Source organism: Rhamphochromis sp. 'chilingali' (genome assembly GCF_963969265.1).
Source record: "Rhamphochromis sp. 'chilingali' genome assembly, chromosome: 2".
Classification (NCBI taxonomy): Eukaryota; Metazoa; Chordata; class Actinopteri; order Cichliformes; family Cichlidae; genus Rhamphochromis; species Rhamphochromis sp. 'chilingali'.
This window is the reverse complement of record NC_137930.1, coordinates 32,729,255-32,755,276: the sequence shown is the minus strand read 5'-3', so window position 1 is coordinate 32,755,276 and position 26,022 is coordinate 32,729,255. Positions and strand designations below refer to the sequence as shown.

Below are 26,022 nucleotides of genomic sequence, written 5' to 3'. Positions count from 1 at the left end.
GGAAGGCAGCATGATAGAAAAGCATCAGCATTTCATCGACAATTCTAACAGGAGGTATTCACATTGTCCAAGCTAAATGAAACGCAAGAGAGTACTTTAAATCCACTTGAATTTTTCCAGCATCATCTCTGCTCCTTTCCTGAAATGTGACTGTGCTCCTTGGATAACACAGCCATCATTATCATACAAGAGGACGCCTGTTTGAGAATACACTGTCAGACTAATTAGTTAAAGCATTGAAAGGGAAATAGAAATAGAATGGAAAAAAAAAATATTTAGAGAATTTGCTGTGAAAATAATAATAATAATAATAATAATAATAATAATGATAAATGAAATATATCTTTGTTCTTTGTTTAGAGATACAATGCAGAACTTTTTAAAAGAAGGTTTAATTCTCGAAAAGTAACATCCCTTTCTTTTTCATATCATGGATGTGTATGAGGATCCAAGGCATATTTCTTCTGCCAGTTTATTGCAACTTTTCTTGTGAATACAGAGTTGACTGTGTAACTGAGTTAAAAATACATCTGAAAAACATGCACTTACCTGGTCTTAATTATTTTAAGTGTGAATTTTATCACACTATTTATTTTGTTGTATTTTATTTTGAAAACCCAGAAACCGGATCTCACTCTAGCGTTTAGAAGCTGCTAAGGCGCGTTTGCACTGTGAGGGTAAGTTCTGTAATGAAAGGATGTGGCATTTTTATGGTTTCTGGTGTGAATGTTGTTACTTAACTTGTACATGTCGATGTATATAGGTTTATATTGATGTGCGAATGTTACTGTGTAACAGAAACAAAGGCTGGTTGCTATGAGGTGCCGTAAGGGACATTATTACTGAAACGCTCTCACACACACTACTGAAACGCTTTCTAAAAAATAACCAGGATAATGCACGTCTCCCGCTATTCTAAATTTTGACTTATGCTGAGGCTAATATATTGTTAAGTAATGCAGCTGTCTCACTAAGGTCCAGAATCGATTTGTTCCACGATTCGATTCAATTCAATTCGATTTGATTATGGGGAATTTTGACAGTCAGAAATATTATAATTCAGATCAGTACATTTACATATTTTTGTATTTAAAAAAAGGAAGCTGACACACGCAAGACTTTATCAAAGGTGTGAGCATCACAGCAGATGCCTTTGTGTCAAAGTAGCTGAAGATAAAACACATAAAAACATGAAGGTGGTTTTCCTGGCCTGGGATTTTATAAAAAATATTCTGCAGTACATCAAAAACGAAAGAAAACCATTAATCAACATATGAACGTTACCTCTGACGTTACAGCGGTTTTATTAGAGACACGGCTAACGTTTTGCATTTTGCATAATTTTAAAAAGTTTAAATTTATTCAGTATTGAACGGCAGAAATTAGGTTTTCTTTTCGGAAGTATGTAAAATGAAAAAAAAAAAACAAAAACCAGTGGCCGACTGCGCTGTAAACAACAGTAGACTTGTGCCTAACAAGCAAGCGAATAATGCAGAAAACAGATTTTTAAACGGGAAACTGTTCTTGAAGTACAGAGAGAGAGAAAGAGAGAGAGAGGGCTGTGCATGACGTGCGATTTTATCGTGGTGGAAGCAAAACAGTGAGGGAATTCATGACGATGTTTATGTGAAGCGCAGTTTGGATCTTCTTTTGCTGCTGGTTCAGTCAATATTGTTTGGAGAGAGATAAAACTAACAGCTTTAGAATCGGCGCAAAAACGGCGTGAAAACAAAGCACGGACCTGCCGACAGATCAGAGTCAGCGAACTGTCGGCTTTCAGCCCCGACCGTGTCCGTGCTGTCGGGTGAGAAAGGCGACATCTCACTGATTCTGATCCGCGGGTCCGCGCTGTGTGTTTACGTCTTTGTGCAGAAGCCGTGTACCTGCTCTCATTTACTGTCTTAGCTGTTTGGTGGTTGTTGAAATTTTGTGAGGTTTCACCAGAGATTCTGGCATTTCGGGCAAAATAAATTTATATTAAAAAATCGATTCAGGATTTTAATGAATCGATTTCACATTATCCAAGCCAGAATCCATTTTAATCAATAAATCGATTACAAAAACCCACCCCTAACTAACAGGTTGCTGAGTAGACATCTGTGTGGTTTGTTTGAAATCTAACACTTTTTCCTTCAGTTTCCTTGTCAAGAATTAACTTCCTGTTCAACTGAAATGCCTTCCTGTTTAACTGAAACGCCTTCCTGTTCAACTGAAATGCCTTCCTGTTTAACTGAAACGCCTTAACTGAAACGCCTTCCTGTTCAACTGAAACGCCTTCCTGTTCAACTGAAACGCCTTCCTGTTTAACTGAAACGCCTTAACTGAAACGCCTTCCTGTTCAACTGAAACGCCTTCCTGTTTAACTGAAACGCCTTCCTATTTAACTGAAACACCTTCCTGTTTAACTGAAACACCTTCCTGTTTAACTGAAACGCCTTCCTGTTCAAATGAAACGCCTTCCTGTTCAACTGAAACGCCTTCCTGTTCAACTGAAATGACTTGGTTTTTCAGTAGTGTGTGTGAGAGCGTTTCAGTTGTGTGTGTGAGAGCGTTTCAGTTGTGTGTGTGTGAGAGCGTTTCAGTTATGTGTGGGTGAGAGCGTTTCAGTTGTGTGTGTGTGAGAGCGTTTCAGTAGTGTGTGTGAGAGCTAAAATTTCAGTAGTGTGTGTGTGAGAGCGTTTCAGTAGTGTGTGTGTGAGAGCGTTTCAGTTGTGTGTGTGAGAGCGTTTCAGTAATAATGTCCCTTACGGCACCTCATAGGTTGCTGTTAAACAGTGTTTCTGCCGTATTTATGCTCTTTGGCAGTAAGCTTTTTTCGGCCCCCTAGTGGTTGCTGCGCATAGCAGGAAATGTGTTTGGACTCACTGTTTTACTGTGCTTTTTGTGATGTTGTTTTACATTGTAAGAGCTACAATTGCGGGTACCACCAGAAGACACAAGTGATTTCCATGTCTTCTGCAGGTACGTGAGCTTGTTAACAGTCATTTTGTCTGTAAAGCACAAGCAAGTGAAAATGTAATGCGCTACCATTAATTTGTCCACTAGAGGGAAATGTTTAGCCGGTGATACTTCTGTTATCCTGTTATTTTGCTTTATACGATTGTGAAATGTATTTTTATGGGTTATAAGATGTCTTTTTGTATGCAAGTTAAGTGTGACAGACTGTAAAATTGAAGAAATTATTATTTTCCATCTTTTCTTTATTAAGAAGTAGATTCTAAGTCTGTCAACACAAGGTGTGTTTGCACTGTGAGGGAGCTACAATTGCGGGTACCACCAGAAGACACATTGTAAGTGTTTTCTATGTCTTCTGCAGGAATAAACCGTGAAAAGCCAACCTTTCTCAGCGTGTGTGATCTTTGAAGAGCTGGAAGCGTTACAACTGCATTATTTTAAAAGTGTAACAGTGTGTCTTGTTTTATGAAGAAAACTTAAATTGTTTGTAAGTCCTCTGGGATATGTAACATTTATTTTGTTATGTGATTTAAGTAAAACAAACAAACAAAGAAACTCTGGGCCATTAAGGTTATGGTCAATTATGATGATAGTTCTGTGACTGTGACTTAATGGTTCTGTGTAAATGGCAGAGTTGTCTCTGGTTTCAGTGCCAGAACCTTTGTACATCACCCACTGTGGCCCTCTGAAAAAGATAAAAGGAGTCTGATATCCCTAAACGTTTTATTTTGCTAGACAACAGTTATTATTTACATGACCGCAAGCTACCTGTTTTCATGTTGTCAGACAAATAACAATGTGTTTGGTCAAATGACCATTGCTGTACCATTGGGGTTTTTTTTTTCTTTTTCCCAGGAAAGATATTTTAAGATTTCTGCCATTTATGGTAATCAAAGAACAAATACCAACATGATGTGGCATCTCCCATGACCACATTGATTTCACAGTTCAGGAGTCCCAACAATTTCAGTTGTGGGCTTATGATTAAAAATGGCTTTCTAAACCTCCTGGCACCAAACAGATCACTAACCTTGTAAGCAGTTTAAGAGAAATACTGTATTTCCGTGTTTTATGGACAGAAAGGATCGCCATTAAAAGAGAAACCAAGTGCTAACAAGGTTACCTCCATATGAGAGCAGGAAAAAGAGATTCGTGTATAAAATAAAAATCTACTTAACAAAAAAATAACCCCTAGATTTAACCTTTTGATATTTCCTGCTGTGCATCTATGTGAAAGACACAATTATAGTCAAAAGTTACACACTCTTGACTGTCATTTCAATAAGGAGAGATCACTTTGAAGAATTGAACAAGATTTCTTGAGATGGAGAAATTAATGTATTTGACAGTTAGAGTCCAATGACATATCGTGACAGAACAGAATCCCACCATTGATAGGATTTAGGACAAGACCACCCAGAGTCTAGACGCTGGTGGTGGTGGTGGTGAAGATGAAGACTGAGGCTTGAATAGAGCTTTGGCTGAAGTCTCTGAGGTAGAGATGGGGAAGAGGTGGTTTGCACGAAAGAGAGTCTGAAAGGGAGACTGATGAAGAACAGAGCTAAACCATGCCTAAAGTGGAGGCTGACTTGGCTCAAAGAAGGTGGATGAGAAGATAACTGGACTAGAGTAATGATGTCAGTATTGAGATTGACAGATGAACACCCAGGAAAGCAGGCAGATGAGTGATTACAGAGCTTCCTTATTGAACTTACACATAAGCGTAATGATAATTTGAAGGTTTTAATGTCTTGTAACTGACTTTTAGAGTAGTTGCTTTTAAGCACTTTTTTTAAACAGGGTTGAGGTCAGGGCTTAAGGAAATCCATTCTAGAAGCTTAATGAGTTATTTCTAAACAACTGCAGATTACAGTATCATCCATTTAAACTGTATATAAGTATATACGTTTTTGGATATGTCATCACTTGAGCTATTTGGCCACAATTATAAGAGGTGGAGGAGCAAAGGGTAGGCTCTCAAACCTAAGAACACTGTACCAGATATCAAGTATGATGAGCATCATGCTCTCGGGCTGTTATGATGCTAGTGGTACCAGCAATTGGACAAAATGGATGGAATAGTGAAGAAGGATTACCTCTGAATTCTTTAAATTCCCCACAATTCAACAATTAGACAGTTGAAACTTAAACACAATTATGAGGCGCAATGATCCCAAACACACATCAAAATTGGTTTTAGAATAGATAAAGTAGGCTAACATTAATTAACATGAAAATGAACTTTACCAATTCTGCCAGGAAGAGTGTTTAAATATCCAGCCAGATCATATACCTGGTACTCTTATGTTGAACATATTACTCCAACAATTTTTTTTAGCATCATTCACTTCATGTGAACTTTAAGTAGATTATAGACAGTACTATTGCTTTAAATTATGCAGTCATTAGGCATCTTGATTCCACACTCCATATGTATGGTGGGATATGATATGAATAAATCATAACAGAAGATTTACTGTTGATCTTTTCCATTTAAATGAGGTTAACTAAGACGTTGCACTGAAAACTAATTACACTGATCAAAGTGCAGACATTTGCTTTATGCAGGCACTCTACTGAAAACTATCATAAGTCGTATTGTAAGTGAGTTGTGTTCCTCAGCCAAAGAATGGATAATCAAATACAGCTTGTTCAGTCCACTATTCATTGAGCATAAATCATAATACTTTTAGGTTGTATAACAAAAAGAATCATCCAGTTATTTCTATGACCATAAGAATCTTTTTTTTTTTTTTTTTTTTTTTTTAAATGACATCAGAAACAGCAGTATGCGACATTACGTGATGGCAGAGCTTCAGTTCATCCTTTGTCATTTTTTTTTTTTTTTTTAATAAATAGGACAGGGGGAATGAATGAGAGAAAGAGGGGGAGAGAAAGAAAGAAAACCAAAGGGGAGAAGAGACGGTGAGAAGGGGGGGGAAGAGAGAGAAAAAAAAAAAAAAAAAAAGAACTCCTGGGTCACCTGTATGGAGAAAAAAAAACAAACAAACAAAAAAAACAAACAGAGGCGACAGCAAACAACAAAGAGCAACATAATAATAGAGAAAACAAAGCACCATCACAATAAACTAGCTAGTCATAGATATCAATATTTACTAAATAATAAACGATATTGTGCAGCACGCAAGATAGACAGCGCACAGTGTGCTTTGAGGCAGCAGCCAAGAAAGCTTTAGTCCGCGTCTGTGAATACCCATGTGTGCATACCTGTGTGGATCAGCATGCTTGCATTCCAAAGGTTTCTCCATGTAATGATCTGCTAGGGAGTGTGGGGGGGCCACAGCCCCGTCCTCCAGGGTGTGAAGCGGGTATGGAGGAGATCAAAACTCCAGACATCCAGAGGCCCCCAGAACACAAGAGACCATGGAAGACCAACAGAGGGGCAGCCGCGCCACTGTTCCAGTAAGAGCTGAGGAGAGTCCCAGATGAGGGCTTGCCCAGCAGCCGCGGAGCAGAAGTCAGGGGGAGTTGCAGTGACGCGCCCGTGAGCTCCGCCGGCCCCCAGCTGTGCCTGAGTGACCGAGCCCCAGGCCGAGAGGCCGGGGGCACCCCACCTCCAAAGGGGCCCGAGCGAGCCCCAGGCCCCAGGCCCCGACAAGCGGCCGCCAAGGAGTGAGCCGGTGTGTACCCGGACGCCCACCCCCAGACACAAAGAACCACCAACACACCGACACCTGAGGGAGTCCGCCACCGGCAGGGGAAGTGGTGGTGGGTGGAGATAGGCCTCCAAACCTTGGAGGGCCTGAGGTGTCCCCAGAGAGGTGGCGTCTGATGACCATAAGAATCTGTATTAGCATACTTTTGGGGAAGAATTATGGGTTTTTTTTTCAGCTTTTCAACACACTTAGAAGACCGTGCAGAATAATATCAGCTTTTTAGGAAATAACATGCACAGCAGCATAGGGAATAAAACAAATGTAAATGAATTTTCAGCTTCCTCTTGACAGCTAAATTAAATGTGTTCTACCAGTGTGTTTTACCTAATAAAAACATATCAGGTTGGAAAATTCAGAGCCGTTCCACTTATGGCTGATTAAGTGAATGAGTAACATGAGGTGTAATATATCTCTTGTTTAATATATTCCTTCCTCTTACATCCATTACAACCTGCATCCACTGCAGTGCACTGTGTGTGGTGCAGTGGCATAGGGGCTGCCTCTCTTCCACATGACACCCTTCCATTTTTCACAGCAAGAGGATACCTTCATTTAAGTGAATATGACGGAGATGACTGAGGGTCACTTGAGGAGAAGTGGAACCCTCTAGGTTAAAGTGCTATGATCAGTCACCGGATTATGGATCAAAGAGTCTAGCTGAACTCTTGACTGTGAATTAGGGATCACTTGCGCATGAGAAAACACAAGAAGAACATAAACATCTTAGCATAGCTTGGACTTTCTTTCTTCAATGCACATCACATATAAACCACACATATATTACATTGTAGAATCTAAAGGGAGAGACAGGTTTGGAAAGATTTTAGCATTAATATAGCTGACATCTTGCACAGCAGGTACTACACCGTTTTAGGCATTATGTAAATTAGTACTTTACACTTGTCTAGCACGCCTCTAAAGAATCTCTGATCCTATTGTTTGCTCCTCTACTAGAGGATTTCACACTATTCTTCAGAAAGATTTATCCTCATTTGGAAATTTGAGAGGAAGCAGATGGAGAGGGCTGTCAAGCATGTCAGCCAAAAATCTCCCATAAATTTTCAACTGGGTTTTTATCGGATGACTGCACAGAGAATAGCATGTGATTGATTTTTTTTTTTTTTAAATTCTTTTCAAACCATTCAGTTACATCACCCTGCTTTATATGTATATTGCTTTCTATTGAATGTTTTATATTTTTTTAAAATAATGAACATTATTTTTTGCCTTGTACTTTGATGAACTTGTCACCCCATCTACCTCTCTCCCTCTCTCTCAAACACTTTGATTTTCAGAGATGGCCAAATTCATGCTTAAGCTTATGTGTGTAACTGCATTGATGATATATTGATATTACCTTTGAATAGGAAAAAACAGAAGGCACTGGAAAACGCTAATGAGGTCATTGTCTTTGATTGTGCATAGAGTTGCACATTTAAGTATGCATATACAATCTCTAAAGGCTACCAGTATGCTGCAGAGACAGGGCAACATGAAAACTCTTTAGTTTAATTACGATTTGGAGTTTTTTCTCCTTGTAAATTTTCTGTCTCTTGAATGAAGGCACATTCCACACAGTGGTTTTTAAGTAATTGTTTCACATGATTTCTGAATGTCTTTCAAAGTGTTTATTTCTTTCACTAAGTCCTGGTACTGGACTAAGGCTACGTCCACACATACACGGGTATTTTTGAAAACGGAGATTTTCCGTTTTCGTTTTAAAAAATAATCCCGTCCACACGTAAAGGCAGAAATGAAGGAAAACGCTGCTAGGAACATGCCAAAGCAACAGGTGGCGATATATTCCTAACTGTGCAGAAATGTTGGCCAATCAGAAGTCTAGAAGCCTCGGTGGGGAAAAAGTAAACAAAGCTGGTGCATAGAAGCAGAACCGAGCCGTATGTGTGGAGGGACAGTAACTGTGTGTGTATGTAAGCATTTAAAGACTGCAGAGACTACAATTAACAGTAATAGTTTTGTAGAAATTAATTTCACCGAAACAATAACGTGTGTGACGTCAAAAGATGCGCACACCTTTGACGCTGCGTTTTCTCCGTTTTCTCGTCCACACGTAAATGCAAAAACTGAGTTTTCAAAAATATCCACCCTGGCCGGAGTTTTTAAAAATCTTCGTTTTCAGTGACCAAAAACACCGTTTACGTGTGGACGAAAGGTGCAAACGCATAGAAAAATCTGCGTTTTCAAAAATACCCGGGAACGTGTGGATGTAGCCGAAATGTAAAGCTTTTTAAGGCATAAATTGATCTTTTACTCCAACAAGGTAATTAACAAAGCTCTATTACCACAAAAAACACTAAATTTAGGCATGCTGTGCAGTGTAGAAGTGGCAGGTCTAGAAAGTTCTATGGGATACCAACAGTATTTAAAAGTAATACATATATATTAAAAACAAAAACAGGCAAACAATTAAATATATAATTGTTTATAAATACAAACAGCTGACACAGAATCTGAGAGCTTCGTCTAGCATTTTAGTTGATCAATCTGTTGTTCACTGAAGCTTCATCAGAAAGTGTCTCACTGTAAGGGTCAAAAAGTTATTCTTAAGAAAGAGAAACATGAAGGAAAAAAACAAAATAAACAAGCTGATGTATGCAAATTTACTCGAGAGCTGGACTGAAAAGAGAGAGATGTTTTTGTGATATTTAATGGATCAGATAATTTTTTTTTTCTCCCCGATATCCGATCCAGTAATTTAGGTCAGGATTGGACCGATACCAATACTGTATATCGGATCGGTCCATCCCTAGTTGAAAGAGGAAGAACAAGAATGAATGTTGGATGCTTGCAACTGCTGCTAGTTACAGGACAAGAATAAAGTTACATTTCTTTGGATGTGTTAATAATGTAATTTATCAGCGGTTAACTTTGTTATCTAAATAAATGGATCTAACTCAAACAACAAGATTGATATTCATAATATTTTCTAACCGTGCATTAGTTCATTCAACAAGACTGACACTTGTAACATAAAGTACATAATAGTTGACATAACTAGACAATATTTTGTTGCTCTGAAGACTACTGAAGAAACTCCTGAAGAAATTGCAAGGATGCTTGAGAGGTTAAGCTGTATTGAAGAATGAAGTGGTTATACCAAAAACGGAATTTCAGCTCTCTAGAATTGTATAAGTTCTACCATATACATTGTATTTCCATTTAATTTTGCACATATTTTAATAGATTGCTGCACCTATTTCCAATTTTTCTAGTAAAATATAAAGAAATGAGGAGAATCTTTATACTTTTAAGGGCACAGTACTGCATGCTGGGATATTTCTTACATTCCTCTACTCAGTCCTTACAGAAAAAGAAAAGAAAATCTTTGAATATACAAACATTTCTTTGTGATGAAAGTTCAGTAAAATGTGTCCGAAAATTCCTTCCCACTTCAGAATACTGTACAAAGGTTGTGGGCAATGTTCCCTCTAAGCTGCGCGCAATTGCGCACTGCTGGCACGGTCTCTGCGCACAGAAAATCTGAATCTCTGAAAATGTGTGTTGCGCACAAAAAAAAAAAATCTAACCTGAATTGAAATTAAAATAAATACATTAACAATTCTGTTTTGCAGTGTTAGTCAGTAAGTGACTGGCTGCCCCAGTATGGGATGAGAACGATGCCACCTTATCCCATAGTCCAGCCAATGATGCGATTCACATTCGTATATACGCACCTAATCAACGTCGACAGGCTATGACAGCGTCCTTATGTGCCGACACCAGTAGTGATGTGCGATACCAGTCATTTCCTTTCCGATCCGATACCAAGTAAAATTCAGGGTGGTATCGGCGATACCGATCCGATACCGATACTTTTTAACATTAAGTTGTTGTACATTGTATTTCAAATTTTAGCTTCAAATTGATTACAGAACATCAGACTACTTTTTTTTACTGTTTAATAATGCAGAATTATTATATACAAATAAAAAAAACCTGAAGTTGTGTGCTATTTGAACACGTAATTTAACATGTCATTTAACGTTTATCTTGTCTGGACATGTCAACAAAAATATTCAACACAATTTAACGTTTATCTTGTCTGGACATGTCAACAAAAATATTCAACATAATTTAACATGTCATTTAACGATAACTTGTCTGGACATGTCAACAAAAATATTCAACATAATTTAACATGTCATTTAACGTTTATCTTGTCTGGACATGTCAATAAAGACATTCAACATAATTTAACATGTCATTTAACGTTTATCTTGTCTGGACATGTCAACAAAAACATTTGACAGTAACACTTTCCCTTATTCACAGGTTTTTGTTTAGGAACAACAGCATGTTTACAGTTTTCCCTCTTTTTTTTTTTTTTTTTTTTTTTTTTGCCTGTCCCGTTTGGCTCTTTTGCCATCAGAATTATTGTCTAAAGGCAAAGAAAGATGCCCAACGGATTTACTTTACCAAATTGACCATCCCAGCCTTGCCGTAATGGTCCATTTGATTCACCTTTTATGGTTTATTTTATTTTCACTTACTGAATACGGGACAGACTTGACTGGAGGAAAGAAGGAGAGAAAGAAAGAGGGAAAGAAAAACAGCTGAGAAAAGGGACGGGGGACAAGGGCAAAAAACAAAAACCAACAGAATGAGCAGAAAAAAAAAAGCATATATCAATCACCTGGATCACCTGCTGAGAAAGAAAAAAAGAAAACAAGCAGAAGAGAACAAGAGTAATAGAATAAACAACATCACAATGATATATGGGAATATGACAGTAAATACTAAATATTAAACATTATTGTGCAGCACATAAGATCAACAGAACACAGTGTGCTTTGAGGTAGGAGCCAAAAAGGGTGTAGTTTGTGGGTGTGATCACCCGTGTGTACACCTGTGAGCATGGACGCGCTTGTTTTTTTTTTTTTTTTTTTTTTTTAAAAGGTTCCTTCATGCAATGATCTGCTAGAGGGTGTGGGGGGGCCACTGCCCCGTCCTCCAGGGCATGAAGCAGGTATGGAGGAGATCAAAACTCCAGACATCCAGAGGCCCCCAGAACACAAGAGACCAAGGAAGACCAACAGAGGGGCAGCCACGCCACTGTCCCAGAAAGAGCTGAGGAGAGTCCCAGATGAGGGCTCACTCAGCAGCCGCGGAGCAAAAGCCAAGGGGAGTTGCAGTGACGCGCCCGTGAGCTCCGCCGGCAGCCAGCCGTGCCTGAGTGACCGAGGTTTGGAGTGACCTCCGAAGTGGCCCGAGCGAGCCCCAGGCTCCAGGCCCCGATAAGCGGCCGCCAAGGAGTGAGCCGGTGTGTACCTGGACGCCCATCCCCGGACACAAAGAACCACCAACGCATCGATGTCTGAGGGAGTCTGCCACTGGCAGGGGAAGTGGTGGTGGGGGGAGATAGGCCTCCAAACCTTGGAGGGCCTAAGATGTCCCCAGAGAGGTGGCGCCTGACACCCAACCTGACATATAGACACAGAAATACAGGCACACACAGATACAAACATCCATTCCCACCCTCATGCTCTCATATACACTTACTCCACACTCAACCAACGTGGAGACAGACATAAAGAGACGCTGTACACACGATCACACTCCCCAAGCGTACTCTACAAACCGGGTCTAGGTACCCTTGCCCCTGGAGGGGGGAACTGCACCCAGACCCAGGTGGTGTTACCCTTTTCCCTGTGGTGGGGGGAGGCAGACCGCCCCGACTCCGCAGCAGCAGTTTTCCCTCTAAGTCTGCTCCGTTTATTGCTCACAACCTCTCCTGCTTTTGAAAAGATTCTCTCTGCAGGTACAGAAGAAGCAACGATTCCTAGGTATCTCACTGCAAGTCTGCTTAGGGATGGGAAGGTTTGTTCATGCTCTTGCCACCAAACCAATGGATCCTTATCTCGGGGAATCAGTTTTTCCTCTGAGTACCGGCGTATTTCAATGAGTACATCACTGGAAGCTGACCGGTGATGTTGGCTTGACACAATCTGCATGTCAAAATCTGTCCATATCCCTCCTTTTGTTGCAGCTGGACCTGCGGGTGGAGGACTCGGGGTAGACCCTGAAGTAAGGCCCTGAGGCAGAGCTAACAGTAGGCATTTTTTTACTTATTTTTACTTCCAATAGTGTTAACATACTACACAGATCATGAACAAGATTTTTTTTAAATTTTCGTTGTAAGTGGACTAAAGCAGTTATTTCAAAGTAGTCTAACATAAATGTAAATGCTGTCATTTGATTATTTAAATAAACCATGTAACTTGGATGGATTCAATGCTGGCATGACCACAGTGCACACGTCTGCTGTTGCTCACAGTGGTCCAAGGTATCACTCAGGGAGTTTGTGTGTTCACTCAGACACATGAAAAATTAGAGGGAACATTGGTTGTAGGGACTCTATATGTTTATATTCTTTTCTATTACACAATACCACCATGTATACCAGCAATGACTCAAATGTGTTCTCAATAACAATGACACCAAATATATACAAAATCATAGAGAACATGAAAAAAGAATAATGAGTGCCTGAATCCATCGTCAGCCACATTTTTGACACCTGGCTTTCAATTCAATTCAATTTTATTTATATAGCGCCAAATCACAACATAAGTCGCCTCAAGGCGCTTCATAGATACAGAGAAAAACCCAACAATCATATGACCCCCTATGAGCAAGCACTTTGGCAACAGTGGGAAGGAAAAACTCCCTTTTAACAGGAAGAAACCTCCAGCAGAACCAGGCTCAGGGAGGGGCGGCCATCTGCTGCGACCGGTTGGGGTGAGAGAAGGAAAACAGGATAAAAGACATGCTGTGGAAGAGAGACAGAGGTTAATAACAGATATGATTCAATGCAGAGAGGTCTGTTAATACACAGTGAGTGAGAAAGGTGACTGGAAAGGAAAAACTCAATGCATCATGGGAATCCCCGGCAACCTATGTCTATTGCAGCATAACTAAGGGAGGATTCAGGGTCACCTGGTCCAGCCCTAACTATATGCTTTAGCAAAAAGGAAAGTTTTAAGCCTAATCTTGAAAGTAGAGATAGTGTCTGTCTCCTGAATCCAAACTGGAAGCTGGTTCCACAGAAGAGGGGCCTGAAAACTGAAGGCTCTCCCTCCCATTCTATTTTTAAATACTCTAGGAACAACAAGTAGGCCTGCAGAGCGAGAGCGAAGTGCTCTAATAGGGTGATATGGTACTACAAGGTCATTAAGATAAGATGGGGCCTGATTATTTAAGACCTTGTATGTGAGGAGCAGGATTTTGAATTCAATTCTGGATTTAACAGGAAGCCAATGAAGGGAAGCCAAAACAGGAGAAATCTGCTCTCTCTTTCTAGTCCCTGTCAGTACTCTTGCTGCAGCATTTTGGATTAGCTGAAGGCTTTTCAGTGAGTTTTTTGGACATCCTGATAATAATGAATTACAGTAGTCCAGCCTGGAAGTAATAAATGCATGAACTAGTTTTTCAGCGTCACTCTGAGACAGGATATTTCTAATTTTAGAGATGTTGCGCAAATGGAAGAACGCAGTCTTACATATTTGTTTAATATGTGCATTGAAGGACATGTCCTGGTCAAAAATGACTCCAAGGTTCCTCACAGCGTTACTGGAGGCCAAGGTAATGCCATCCAGAGTAAGAATCTGGTTAGATACCATATTTATAGGATATGAAATAATTTCTGGGCTGTCTGTAACAGTTTTTGATATTTGACCTTTGGAGCAGGGTGCTTAGGGTGCTTCACTTCAGCCTATTAGCAATTATCTCTGTAAAAGTGGAAATAAGAAAAAGATCAAGAAAAGCTCACCTAATAATGACGGAAAGGAGAGGCCAACAATAAGAGTCAGAACATTTTATTGTTTTTATTTTTTTGTTTATTTTATTTTATTATATTTATTTATTAACATATCAATAAGGAATACTTTTGTGTATTACATTTAAAAGTTTGAAAAGATTACTTTAATAATCAGGGCCTGCTTAAAGATAATTGTTGGAACACTTCTGGAATCAAGACTGGAGAGTGTAAACAGAGTACACTGATGTTTTTGAGTCAAAGAGTGGATGACAGACAGTGAGCAACATGCATAATGTGATGTTTACCCCAACATAGGTGTCAGTTAAATATTTATTTTAGACAGGGAATCAATATTGTAAGTGGGTACACGTGAGAGATGAGAAAATTCCTTTGGATGCAAGAAAATTGATTTTTAGCAACAGTCCACTACCAGCTTAAATGAAATTTTGCCTTCCCAACAAGCTCTAATTTTAAAGTCTTTTGTAGTGAATATTTTAAAATGATTGCCATCCAATTTGCACTCCTATCAACCCATTGCAGACACCACTACGACCATTGGCTCTAAAGTAATTAATCGAGGCAATACTGGGATAACAGTACCTGCTGCTCTGCTGACACAAGCAATGTAATGACATAACGCTGTTTTAGTAACCTGTTGGTAACTAGAGCATTCATTTACCAAGTGACAAAAAATTTATTTCATTTCGGTTTATTTTGATTTACGTGCAGCCATTTCATTTTAGCTCAGTTCTTCAGCTGCTACTGTCACAGCAGAGGAACATAGCAATGGTAAATACAGTAGCTCCTTTTGTGACTGTATTATTTATTTTATTTCATTTGATCTCTCTATTTATTTTAGACTGGCTTTTATTCACAAAAGCTTTCAGGTTGTAAATGATATGTGCAAAGCAGGGAGATTATTATTTTGATGTGAGATGCTGATGCTCCGGTGCAGACAGCAGAATCTGTAGTCTATTTTTGTGGATTTTGAGATTTTCCAGATAGTTACCTCATCTAAAGGGGGCTATTGGCCTAAAAACATGAGGTCATTGAGATGATGAAACATTGCGCAACACTGTGAACTTCAAGACAGCTATCACTCACTCAATACTTGGATGAAAAAAAGTTTTTATATTTACAAATTTAGAATAAGTGCTGATACCACATCTGTCTGGAAAGAAATGGCCTATATGTGTACAAGTGCTAGGAGATAGTGACAATAGAATAATAGCCAAGTTAGAATCACCAGTTAACCTCAGAAGTATGTTTGTAATCTGCGAGAGGAAACCAGAGCACCCAGAGGAAACCCAGGCAGACACAGAACATGCAAACTCCACATGGAAACTAGATATGCAATTCAATGAAAATCATAAATGTCAACCTTGTGATGTTGTTACTAGAAGAAAATTGACAGAACACCAACATCATTCTTTAAAGACTGTGTACAGATCTATCACAGTCCAAAGCTATCTGTCAAAACTAGTAAAGATTTTTCAGTGAGAAGCAAAGCTTGTTTATATTGTATCATATTATAATATATTATATGACAATTCCCACGACCCATGAGACAAGACACAGAACATAGTAAAATATATAAAATATTTTTCACTATGTTATTACAGTTAGAAAATGCATTCTTTCTGCAGATTGTTACGACTGTGATCGTAATCATGTGTGACTTTGAGTGTCCAGGTGCTCCTCCGGGATTGGTGCATCCAGGGTGGATGGCTCACACCGATTGGCTGAGGACTGGGAGGCAGCGGATAAGAAGAGACCGCCAGGGACTGCCAATTCATTCATCCTCGGCCCAACCCAACCGGCAGACCGTCCACTGTGTCAAAATATTATGTTAATGTAAGAGCATGTAGGGGTGGACCGCCTTTTTGGTTGATCAGTTTTCTCCTGTTTTTATTAGGCAGGGAGGAAAGTGATTGTCGTTTGGTTTGGTTCTTTTGAGTAGGTAAGTTGTGTTTATTCCTGAGATAGGTTACTTTTTGTTTGTTGTTTTGGCCTTGGGTTCACCCTGAAGTTATGGTATGCTCCCTTCCTTTGTTTAACTGCACTTATTGTAAATAAATCACTGTCACAAAATATTAAGTGTGTGACGTGCTGCTTGGAGTTGGACGAGGATGGATCACCCTTTATGTTGTGGTCTGGCCGCGCCTAGACGGGCCATAACAAGGTTTAATATTACATTAGTTCATTCTGAATTAATATTTATTAATATTTAATAATTAATAATATTTATTAAAGGAGTAGTTTAATTTTCAGTTTCAGCTTTGTCAGACCATATATGACCATTTAAGAGTTATACATTGATAATATCACCATGTCTTTTCATGATTTCTTGTTCCTCCTCTACTTTTTCATCTCCATCCTCCTCCACTGCTCTCTCTTCCCTCATCTTCCTCACTAAACTAATCTTAAGCCAGAGGTCTAACAAAAGAAAACATGTATAAACATGCTTACTTGTTACCAATATTGTCATACTTCTTCATTGTTAGCACCAGATAAGCCAAGCTCAAGTCAACTGTCTCTCATGAAATATATTCAAACATAGTGTATGCATTTAAATATTACATTTTTAAATAAATAGAAAGTAAAAGACACTTACTAGCCATCCTCAGCTGTTACAGGGAAATGCAAAGCAGCCAGGGTGGTTTTGGGGTACAGAGGATTAATGCTGGCCTGCTAGTTTGCATTTATACGAATGTTCTGGTTTTGGGGTACAGAGGATTAATGCTGGCCTGCTAGTTTGCATTTATACGAATGTTCTGTCTGTATATATATATATATATATATATATATATATATATATATATATATATATACACATATTCAGGAAATTTACTTTCAGTAAAGTAAACAAAATAGCTTAAAGGCAAAGGGATTTTATTTCATTCTCACACCACTCAACTTACTGTTTTGAATGGCGTAGTCTACAGCTAATAATCCTCTTTCTGTCTCCTGGGTAGTGATTTGACCGTTTCACCAACTCTTGAGCTTGCAGTATGGCACAATGAACTTCTTACACTTGGGTGAGCAGTTGATAGCCCCCCAAATGAAAGGTTTATGGAGTCATTAGTAAGGTTTTCATATGTCTGTGCCACTTTTAATTACTTCACAGTGAATAGTCATGTCCACTGTGGAAAAGGTGGGAGGAGGACACATGAGATGTCCTTAATTAAAACTTGGAATGAACCTACGTTTTCTCCTTCTGAAACGTGGAGAGTACTGCACAGCAGTCCATTCATCGAATAGGATGAGGTTTGTATTATGGGTTCTTCACCAATTTGATGAGCCTAACCAAATACCATAGTGCATGTCTGCTAAAGGCTATGGTTATTGTTGTGATTGCACATTTTGTTTTCAACCAAATGAGCTGAAGTGGCATCACCCACTACGAGACTATAATGTAAATGAATAAACACAGAAAGGTCCCTGTTCAGTGTGTAAATTAAGATGAGCTTATCTACGTGACTTATTGAACTGCACATACACTAACATTCTGGAGGGCACTTTCAGCCAATTAACTTTGAAACACCTCAGAGCAGAAAACAAAACAACCTTCTGTATCTGTGTAAAACTATTGTAACACTCTGGAATGTACTGGAATAATCTGCATTCTTAGTTAACCTTTCAATCGTTCATGAGTGAAAATTAGCAGGATAATGCATTTTTTTCTTTTAATAAAATTCTATTTTTTCCATATGCAGTTGCTCTAGCTTATAATTATTGCATAGTTAAAATATGTACCAAAGAAAATAACAACTGAGCCACATGTCAAAATTTTGCTGATGCTTTACTTTATTTATTTATTTATTTTACATGTCACATGCCCATGAGAGAAATGTCAGTGCTATCAAGAAAATGGTGTTCAATTTGCTAAATGTCACCAGAATTCATTTGCACACAGAACATTTTTTTTCTCCTAGGACAGAAAATGTTTTTTTTTTTCATCTATGCAAATAACTGTAGTCTTTGTAAGGTACATTATTATATTGATACTGATATGACTGTATATAATTTGATTTATTTAATTCCCAAATTTTTTTTTTTTTCAGATTTACTTACTCTTGTATATTATTTAGTGATTCTATTTATTGTTTTATACATTTTTATTTAGTGAAACAACTTCTACTTATTCTGGTTATCTTTTATTTCTTATACTTTAAAAATACTGGTAGTGATTTGAGTGTTCTTAACCTCTTAAGCCCCAAAGGGGTTTCTGAGCTTCCTGCTTGAAAATGGAATGCCCAAAATTAATTGATTATTTCTCCGCACTTATAAACTCTGTGCTTAAAATCTTAGTATCAAAATAAAGCTAACACTTGTGAAATTTCATCAGAGGTCTAAATATTGAAGCAGATATTAATGTGTCAAAGTTACTAAGACTGGAACACAGAAAAACTAAGTAGATTTTATCCTTGCCTAATTCTTTTTATTTTTTAGCATATAACCCTTTTAAAAATATGCTTCAGTTCACATTTTATTCTAGAAATTCAGTAACCAACATATAAACATCATCTGTGCAAAGATTTATGTTTCTAAAGTAAATCAATGAAAAATTACAGCACTGTCAATACATAAATATCCAGACGTTTTACAACAATGTCCAATTTTGGCACACATTGGACACGAGAGCAGAAATTAATTAATTTTATTAACAGGCCCAAAATGCTTTATATATATATATATATATATATATATAGGCCTGAACCCCCTCAGTGAGATCATTAACAAGACTGGCTACGGATACTGGCTACGGATACCGACTACGGAACGGAGAAGTTGTCAGCCACCTCCTGTACATGGATGACATCAAGCTGTATGCCAAGAGTGAACGAGACATCGATTCACTGATCCACACTACCAGGCTATACAGCAATGACATTGGAATGTCGTTCGGACTGGAGAAGTGTAGTCGGATGGTATCAAAAAGAGGGAAGGTAGTCAGAACTGAGGGGATTGAACTACCAGAAGGCAACATTGCAGACATAGAGGACAGTTATAAGTACCTGGGGATCCCGCAGGCAAATGGGAACCATGAAGAGGCCGCTAGAAAGGCTGCAACCACCAAGTACCTGCAGAGGGTCAGGCAAGTCCTGAGGAGTCAGCTGAATGGTAAGAACAAGATCCGGGCCATCAACACGTACGCCCTGCCCGTGATCAGGTACCCTGCTGGGGTAACAGGCTGGCCAAAGGAGGAGATAGAAGCCACTGACATAAAGACAAGAAAGCTCCTTACCATGCATGGAGGGTTTCACCCCAAGTCCAGCACCCTGAGGCTGTACGCTAAGCGGAAGGAAGGGGGCCGGGGACTGGTGAGTGTCAGCACCACAGTCCAGGATGAGACAAGGAACATCCAAGAATACATTGGGAAGATGGCCCCAACTGACCGAGTGCTCAGTGAATACCTCAGGCAGCAGAAACCCAAGAAAGAGGAGGGAGACGAGGAACCATCATGGAAGGACAGGCCCCTGCACGGTATGTACCACCGGCAGATAGAGGAGGTGGCTGATATCCAGAAATCCTACCAGTGGCTGGACAAAGCTGGACTGAAAGACAGCACAGAGGCACTAATCATGGCAGCACAAGAACAAGCTCTGAGTACAAGATCCATAGAGGCTGGGGTCTATCACACCAGGCAAGACCCCAGGTGCAGGCTGTGTAAAGATGCCCCAGAGACAATCCAGCACATAACAGCAGGGTGCAAGATGCTAGCAGGCAAGGCATACATGGAACGCCATAACCAAGTGGCCGGCATAGTGTACAGGAACATCTGTGCCGAGTATAACCTGGAAGTCCCGAGGTCAAAATGGGAGATGCCCCCATGGGTGGTGGAGAATGACCGAGCTAAGATCCTGTGGGACTTCCAGATACAGACGGACAAAATGGTGGTGGCTAACCAACCGGACATAGTGGTGGTAGACAAACAGAAGAAGACAGCCGTAGTGATCGATGTAGCGGTTCCGAATGACAGCAACATCAGGAAGAAGGAACACGAGAAGCTGGAGAAATACCAAGGGCTCAGAGAAGAGCTCGAGAGGATGTGGAGGGTGAAGGTAATGGTGGTCCCCGTGGTAATCGGAGCACTAGGTGCGGTGACTCCCAAGCTAGGCGAGTGGCTCCAGCAGATCCCGGGAATAACATCGGAGATCTCTGTCCAGAAGAGCGCAGTCCTGGGAACAGCTATGATACTGTGCAGGACCCTCAAGCTCCCAGGCCTCTGGTAGAGGACCCGAGCTTGAAGGATAAACCGCCCGCAGGGGCGTGCTGGGTGTTTTATATATATATATATATATATATATATATATATATATATATATATATATATATATATATATATATATATGTATATATATATATATACATATCCACCCGTTTTCCCTAGTCAGCCGGAACCGTTGTCTGCACCCGCGTCCTGAATCGGCTTATCGGGGCATCTCTTCCCCTCCACCGGAGCCTTTTCACGGAGAGCTGGGGCTGTGTGCGTTTCCTAATGATGCTGCCAAGATTTCCCATTTTGTTGGGTTGCTTAGGGGTAAGGCGCTTGCGTGGGCTGAGGCGTTTTTGTTTTCTCATCCGATTGCCTTGTGTTCCTATGAGGACTTCCTCAAGGAATTCAAGGCTACGTTCGCTCACCCGATCTCTGAGGGTACTGCAGCTAAGAGGCTGTTGGGACTCCGCCAGGGAAAATGCAGCGTTGCGGAATACGCGATCGAGTTCCGCACCGCTGCTGTTGAAGCGGGTTGGCCAGACGCTGCGCTGCGGGGTATTTTCCTAGCGTCCCTTTCCGAACAACTGAAGGATCAGCTGGCTGTGCACGACGAGCCGGCCACGTTTGAAGCGCTTGTCTCTCTTGCTCTCAGGATCGATAGTCGACTGAGGGAGAGAGACGCTGAGAGGCGGTCCAGACCCTCTCCATCTCTGTTTCGACCCGCGGCCATTTCGGCGTTACCCCCGTCGCTTCCGGTGACATCATCCATCCGTCCTCGCTCTCCTTCCCCTGAGCCTATGCAGATTGGCCGCGCTCGGCTCACTCCTGAGGAGCGGGAGCGGCGTTTCCTAGCCGGAGAGTGCTTCTACTGCGGAGGAAGCGGCCATCGCATCGCTGTTTGCCCGGTCCGGCCAAAAGGCGTGGCTCGCCGGTAAGTCCGGGGTTACGGGTGGGCAGTGTTTTTAAGAGTGATAAACCCCGTTTTTTGCTTTCGGTTTCGTTGATGTCCGGTACTAAGGCTCATTCTCTTCGTGCGCTCGTTGACTCCGGGTCGGAGCAGAATTTGATAGATGCTGCGGTGGCTAAATCGTTGAATTTGCCCCTCATTCAGCTCGAGCCTCCGATCCCGGCCGCCGCTTTGAATAATGAGGTGTTCGCGATGATCACTCACCGGACCGCGCCTGTCAAGTTAGTCACGTCAGGTAATCATCAGGAAGACATAACTCTCTTTACCACCTCTTCCCTTGACGTGCCAGTGATCCTTGGTTTTCCGTGGTTGCAGAAGCACAATCCACACATTGACTGGGCAGGGAAGAGAGTAGCGAGTTGGAGTTTGTTTTGTCTCGCCAACTGTTTAAAGTCAGCGCTGCCCTCGGGGGCTTTTGTTTCTCCTCCAGTGGTTGTCTCCCCCCCCCCCCCTGACCTTACCTCTGTCCCTCCTGAATATCATGATCTATAAGAAGTGTTCAGTAAGGACAGGGCTCTGTCGCTGCCTCCTCATCGGCCCTATGATTGTGCTATTGATCTCCTCCCCGGTGCCCCTCTGCCCTCCAGCCGTCTCTATAATCTGTCCCGTTCGGAGAGGGGGACTATGGAGACATACGTCTGGGATTCGCTGGCGGCCGGTCTCATTCGTCCTTCTTCCTCACCGGTGGCCGCTGGTTTCTTTTTTGTTTCTAAAAAGGATGCGTCGCTCCGGCCGTGCATTGATTATAGGGGCCTTAATGCGATCACGATTAGGAACAGATATCCCCTGCCTTTGATCAGTTCAGCTTTCGAACCCCTCCATGGGGCCACTGTCTTCTCTAAGTTGGACTTGAGGAACGCATACCACCTTGTCCGCATAAGGGAGGGCGACGAGTGGAAGACTGCTTTTAACACTCCTCTGGGGCATTTTGAATACCTGGTGATGCCGTTTGGCCTCACCAATGCCCCTGCAGTCTTCCAGGCACTGGTGAATGACGTGCTCCGGGATTTTTTGAATGTTTTTGTGTTTGTTTATCTGGACGACATTTTGATTTTTTCTCGGTCCCTTGAAGAGCATCGGGTGCATGTCCGGAGTGTGCTGCAGCGACTGTTGGAGAACCGCCTTTATCTGAAGGCCGAGAAGTGTGACTTTCATGTCTCGTCTATCTCGTTTCTGGGCTACCTACTGGCGGAAGGGCAGGTGAACCCTGTAAAGGTTAAGGCAGTAGTGGAGTGGCCCGTTCCTGGTTCGCGTAGACAGCTGCAGCAGTTCCTTGGCTTCGCGAATTTCTATAGGCGTTTTGTCAGGGACTACAGTCGGGTGGCTGCGCCTCTCACTCGCCTTACTTCCTCCCGGGTCCCCTTCGTTTGGTCCCCCGAGGCTCACTCGGCCTTCGCCACGCTCAAACGGCTTTTCACTTCCGCTCCTGTTTTAGTCCATCCTGACACGAGTAGGCAGTTTGTGGTGGAGGTTGATGCTTCAAGCGTGGGGGTGGGGGCTGTGCTGTCTCAGCGTTCTGGTCCTCGTGGCAAGCTCCAGCCCTGCGCCTATTTTTCTCGACGCCTATCTCCTGCCGAACAGAACTATGACGTTGGGGATAGGGAGCTCCTGGCCATTAAGTTGGCTTTGGAGGAGTGGCGCCACTGGCTGGAGGGGACGGAACATCCATTTATCATCTGGACAGATCACAAGAATCTGACTTATCTCAGAACGGCTAAGAGACTGAACTCCCGGCAGGCTCGGTGGTCCCTTTTCTTCGCCCGATTTAACTTTGACATTTCCTATCACCCGGGTTCTAAGAATCTTAAACCCGATGCTCTGTCTCGCCAGTACTCCTCGGACTCGGACTCCCGGGACCCGGAGCTCATTCTCCCTTCCACCTGCAGGATTGGCTCCCTCACCTGGGATGTGGAGGAGGCTATACGCCAAGGACTGTGGGACGACACTGATCCGGGAACTGGCCCGCCCGGTCGGCGTTTTGTACCCTCTGCCGCCCGGTCGGCTGTTATCCATTGGATCCATACAGCCCGGTTTACTTGCCACCCGGGAGTGAGTAGGACCACGGCTCTGTTGAAGAGGTATTTCTGGTGGCGTTCTATGGACAAGGATGTGGAGGCTTATGTGGCTGCCTGTTCCGTTTGTGCCCGTAACAAGACCTCTAATCGGCCCCCGTCTGGCTTACTCCGACTGCTGAGTACCCCGCATAGGCCTTGGTCTCATATCGCCTTGGATTTTGTTACCGGCCTCCCAGCCTCTTCGGGGAAGACGGTGGTTCTGTCCATAGTTGATCGGTTTTCCAAGGCGGCTCATTTCGTGGCCCTGGACAAGCTGCCGACGGCTGCGGAGACCACCCAGATCCTTACAGACCATGTGTTCCGTCTTCATGGCATACCCTCGGAGATTGTGTCTGACAGGGGGCCTCAGTTTGTCTCCCAAGTATGGAGGGCCTTCTGTACAGCCCTGGGTGCCAAGGCCAACTTGAGTTCTGGTTTCCATCCGCAGACCAATGGCCAGACTGAGCGCTTGAACCAGGAGTTGGAATCCGCTCTTCGCTGCGTCTCGTCGCTGAACCCGGCTGCCTGGTCGTCTCATTTGCCTTGGTTGGAGTACGCCCATAATTCTCTCACGTCTTCAGCGACGGGTTTGTCCCCCTTTGAGGCCTCGCTGGGGTATCAGCCACCGTTGTTCCCGGAGGATGAGACGGATTTGGCTGTTCCTTCGGTCCAGCATCACCTTCGACGCTGCCGGCGGGTGTGGCGGAGGGTCCGACGGGCTCTCCTTGCGACTGTCGACCGGCAACGGGACTATGCGGATCGTTGCCGCTCTGTCGCTCCGGCGTATCGGCCTGGACAACGGGTGTGGTTTTGTGCTAAGGACATTCCCTTGCGGTCGCTTTCTCGAAAGTTGGCTCCCCGCTATGTTGGCCCCTATGAGATCACTGCTGTTGTCGGCCCCTCGGCAGTCCGTCTCAGGCTCCCGGCCTCCTGGCGCGTCCACCCGACGTTTCACGTCTCTCAGGTCAAGCCGGTCCGTAGCAGTCCTCTGTGTCCGCCGTCTGTTCCCCCGCCTCCCGCCCGGCTCATGGACGGTCATCCGGCCTATTCGGTCCGGCGGATCGTTGCTGTGCGCCGCCGTGGTCGTGGTGTCCAGTACCTAGTGGACTGGGAGGGGTATGGGCCTGAGGAGCGTTCTTGGGTTCCCCGGTCGCTCATTCTGGACCCGTCCCTGATTGCTGCATTTCGTTCCTCCCCTCGCAGGACCATGGGTTAATGTGTTTTTGTTTCCTGTATTCTTCAGATTCACCACCCGTCGCACTCATCAGTAGTGCTGGTTTGGTCTCCATTCTGTTCTTCCGTCTGCTCTGAACCCGAGGATTATATACTCCACTTCTCCTCAGCCTGCCCTTCAGTCCGTATTCTCCACCTCCTTGGAATCTGGACCGGACTCTCCACACTCTTGACCCTCTCTGGAATACTCCCACGGCAGCCCTTTTCCCACCTAATAACTAGGGTCTCCAAGTAAGCCCAAGACTATCCACTGGCACTCCGTACCTCTGTCCCTTACTCGTTTTTTTTCCATTCAGTAACATCTCTCTCCTGTGTTTACAGAAGTTCCCGTTAGAGTTCTCCCCGTGCTCTACGCCGGTCTCTCCGCCCACGGATTTCCCTTAGTTTCTGCGTATGGTTTCTGTTAAACCCAGTTCTGTTCACGTTTTGTTCTTTTCAATAAATTATACACAGTTCGAAGCAAATTGAGTCTGCTCTTGAGTCCACCGCATTCTCGCCCGTGACAGCTTGTGGGGTCTCGCTTTAAGGCTAGGTATTGTTGTCACTGAGGAGAGTAGTGATCTTTGTATGGTAATCTGTAGTGTTTAGGACCACGGTGCATCTTCCCTTGTCAGCTGGTAAAACGTTGATGTTGTGGTCTTTGCTCAGGGAAGCAACGGCCTTCTTTTCCTGTATTGTGAGGTTGGATGGAGGGACTTTGGCACTGGAGAGCGTGGCTGAGACTTTCATCCTGATTTGCTCTGCTTCTGTCTGTGATAATTTATTAATCCGTATGGCAGATTCTGTGGCTGTGATGAGGTCCAATATGGGCAACTGTTGTGGAGAAATGGCAAAATTGAGTCCTTTGGCTAATACTCTCTTTTCAGGTTCAGTGAGAATCCTGTCTGAAAAGTTCTTAACCCATTTCTCCTGACTGACTTCAGGTGTGTTTTCTTCTCTGGGTTGTGTAGGTTAAGGAAAAGAAAGACAACGCAGGAAATTTCACACTTTGCTTTCAAAAACACACACTCCTCATCCTGAACCTACACAACCCAGAGAAGAAGTATATATATATATGTATATGTAAAAAAAACACCCAGCACGCCCCTGCGGGCGGTTTTATCCTTCAAGCTCGGGTCCTCTACCAGAGGCCTGGGAGC

At 42.5% G+C, this 26,022-nt stretch overlaps 1 long non-coding RNA gene across 1 annotated transcript; it reads left to right on the top strand.

Annotated features, from left to right (window-relative positions):
- The first annotated feature begins 659 nt into the window (after window positions 1–659).
- On the top strand, window positions 660–6,741 carry LOC308388719. The gene is made up of 3 exons (XR_013970162.1): window positions 660–677; window positions 2,907–2,961; window positions 6,240–6,741. It is a non-coding gene; the product is annotated as an uncharacterized lncRNA (long non-coding RNA).
- Window positions 6,742–26,022: the final 19,281 nt, after the last annotated feature.